We start from the raw sequence: 3,362 nt of genomic DNA, 5'->3' as shown, positions 1-3,362 counted from the left end.
GAAAGAAAGTTCTCTTCTTTCCTAGTTACTTTATATCATAAGTTTTATGAATGGGTGTTGAATTTTATAAAATGTTTTTTTATTAGATAATTTTTCTGTTAATGGTATCAGTTACAATACCTTTTAGAAATATTAAGCCAACTTTGTATCCCTGAAATTAACTTGATCTTGATGTATTTTATTATATTGCTGGATTTGGTTTGCTAATATTTTATTAGGATTTTACATCATGCTCCTGAGAAAAATTGTCCTGTAATTTTCATGATTTTGTCAGTGTTTGATATCAAGATTATGTTGAAATCATAAATCAAGTTGGAAAGTATTCCCTCTTTGTAAAGAGTTTGTGGGACTTCCCTGGTGGTCCAGTGGCGAAGACTCTGCTCTCCTAATGCACTGGTTCGATCCCTGGTCACGGAACTAGATCCCACATGCCACAGCTGACACCCGGCTCAGCCAAATAAATAAATAAATATTAAAACAAACAAACAGTTTGTGTAAGATTGGTGTAATACTTGTTAGTTTTGCTTCTTTAAAACTATCAGATATCAATTTATAAGGCCTGTTGTGGAACTTGGCCTGTTGTGGAACTTGGCCTGTTGTGGAACTTAACAGTAGCCCAAATGGTAATATCTGTTACAGTTTTCGTATGTGGGCTTTCGTTTAAGAGAAAGTACTTGCTTTTTAAACTGGTAAAATACCAGAATACGGGAATTCCTCTTTCATGTAGCACCTTATTAATGTCTTTATCAAATAGTGGTTCCCCATGCTGAAATAGGATTGTAGACAATGATATCAGGGAATTCTCACTATATGTGTAAGAGTTATCCTGTGATCATGATCACTTCAGAGACTTATAGGAAAAATTGTAGTCCATACATACAATAAAAAATACATGAAGTAATTAATGTGAAGAGGTATATGAAATTCAAGGATTTATTTATTTATTTTAGTGCTACGCGGGCCTCTCACTGCTGTGGCCTCTCCTGTTGCGGAGCACAGGCTCTGGGCGCGCAGGCTCAGCGGCCATGGCTCACGGGCCAGCTGCTCCGTGGCATGTGGGATCCTCCCGGACCGGGGCACGAACCCGCGTCCTCTGCATCGGCAGGCAGACTCCCAACCACTGCGCCACCAGGGAAGCCCAAATTCAAGGATTTTAAAAAGGTATTTCTCAATCAGATAATTAGAGAATATATGGATAGAGTTATACTTTGAGAAATAATCATAAAATAATGATGCTTCCAATTTCTCAAAATATGACTATATATAGAGAGAGAGAGGGAGGGAGAGTAATATATACAGACACACACGTTTGGGGCAGAGTAGTACCTTGATCTCATTGTATCACCAAAATCTGTTTAGAATTAGTTGGTGACAATTCTTTTCTGTCTTACGTTGGGTTAAGATTTTTTTCTAAAATTCAAATATGGGTGATTCTTAAAACTTTTGGTCACAAGACTCCTTCCCCCACCCCCTGCGTGAGGCTTGGGGGGGTCTTAGTTCCCCAACCAGGGATTGAACCTGGGACCTCAGCAGTGAAAGTGCTGAGTCCTAACCACTGGACCACCAGGGAATTCCCAAGACTCCTTTATATTTGTACTTATTAAGAACCCCAAAGAATTATTGTTAATGTGGTCACTTATCTGTGTTTGCCATATGATAAATAAAAGCTGAAAATTTTAAAATATTCATTTATAAATAACTAGTAATTCCATTACATGTTAAAGTAACTTTTTATAGAAAACAACTTTACAAAACTAAAAGTATGTAGAAGGGTACTGTTGTTTTACATTTTTACAAGCTCTGATGCCTGGCTTAATGGAAGACAACTGGGTTCTGTCATCTGTTGTATTCCGTCTGATCTGATGTGCTATTTGAATTCCAGGAAGAAAATCCAGCCTCACAAATACATAGGTGGAAAAAGTAGGAGTATTTTAATAGCTTTTCCAGATAATTGTGAATTTCCTTTTCTGATACTAAAGCTTGACAAGTGTTAGTTTTTTAAAGGTTAATTGCAGTGTGGAATCCATTGGTCTTTCTTGCCCTTTGAGTGGATTTTTACCCCTATGTGATTTTGTAACATTATTCACTGGGTTTAGAAAATATCAGTTCACTGAACTACAGGGTTCTTCCAAATATTGACATGTCCCATTATAAAATGTCTCCCCAAATCACATATTTTTAGTTATTATCAGATCTCATTAGAAAAGATTAAGTGGTGGGAAACTGTCAGGCTGAGTGATGGATACAAATTTTCCAAGATTCTGATTTTTTGAAAGTTCAACTTTTATCAGTGTAACAGATACTGTCAGTTTTATTCCTTGTACTGACAGGCTCACTTCGCTTATTTCTGAGAAAATGTCTGCCAAATACATCTGAAAAACCAGTTGGGCTGCAAGTAGTTCTTTCAAGTAAGCCTGGTGGAAGAAGTGGCCAGTTCAGCTTACCACTCAATAGCACAAAAACACTTCTGTAAGCAGCAGAAGTGGTACACGTGTCCTTCCGTTTCCTCACACAGAATTTTAGAAGAACTGGTACTAAATGGTTGCGACTTAGTGAAATTAATTTTTACTTCATCAAGGGAATTCTTAAGTGAACTTGGCTTTATATTTTCCCACAGAGTGGTAGAGTGGTGAAGAATACGCTGACTACAAGTTCAGTTTGGTGCCACTGCCTTGCCTTGTGCTAGAGTGCTAGCAGTTTTATTCCACCTGCGGTGCAAACAAATGTTCACACAGTGAAAAAGGCAGATGACCTCTTAGTAGTTGTATGAGAATAGTTTTGACTTTATGGAATCCCAGAAAAGTTCTCAAGACCTCTAGGGGTCCTCTGAGCACACTCAGAACTGCCATTATAACCCAGTAGCCAAAATCAGTCATTTGATTTTGTCCTGTGTTGCCTTAGAATTTAAAACAAGGCTTTGGTTCAGAAATTTTGGTTGACGTCCTGTAGGATGTGACTCTTCTAAACATTTTCTATTAAAGTGTGTTCTGTCTTTAATGCTACAACTTTGCCAATAGTTACCTGGGTTAGTCTCCTATTATTCTGTGTTTTGTGCACGTGCACTCTGGTCTTTTCAAGTTCTACTCAGATGGGAAATACTATTAAAATGACAGGTGAGGGCTTCCCTGGTGGCGCAGTGGTTGAGAGTCCGCCTGCCGATGCAGGGGACATGGGTTCGTGCCCCGGTCCAGGAGGATCCCACATGATGCGAAGTGGCTGGGCCCGTGAGCCATGGCCACTGAGCCTGCACGTCCGGAGCCTGTGTTCTGCAATGGGAGAGGCCACAATAGTGAGAGGCCCGCGTACCGCAAAAAAAAAAAAAAAGGTGATAACCAAATTTTATACAATTTTTAAAGGTTACT

General features: G+C 38.9%; 1 non-coding gene across 1 annotated transcript; it reads right to left on the bottom strand.

Annotated features, from left to right (window-relative positions):
* Positions 1–1,497: 1,497 nt before the first annotated feature.
* On the bottom strand, positions 1,498–1,570 carry TRNAE-UUC (transfer RNA glutamic acid (anticodon UUC)). The gene has a single exon. It is a non-coding gene; the product is annotated as a tRNA-Glu (tRNA).
* Positions 1,571–3,362: the final 1,792 nt, after the last annotated feature.

This window comes from Aethalodelphis obliquidens, unplaced genomic scaffold (genome assembly GCF_003676395.1).
Source record: "Aethalodelphis obliquidens isolate GAN/ISIS:26980383/991018 unplaced genomic scaffold, ASM367639v1 scaffold62, whole genome shotgun sequence".
NCBI lineage: Eukaryota > Metazoa > Chordata > Mammalia > Artiodactyla > Delphinidae > Aethalodelphis > Aethalodelphis obliquidens.
This window is presented reverse-complemented; position numbering and strand designations above follow the sequence as displayed.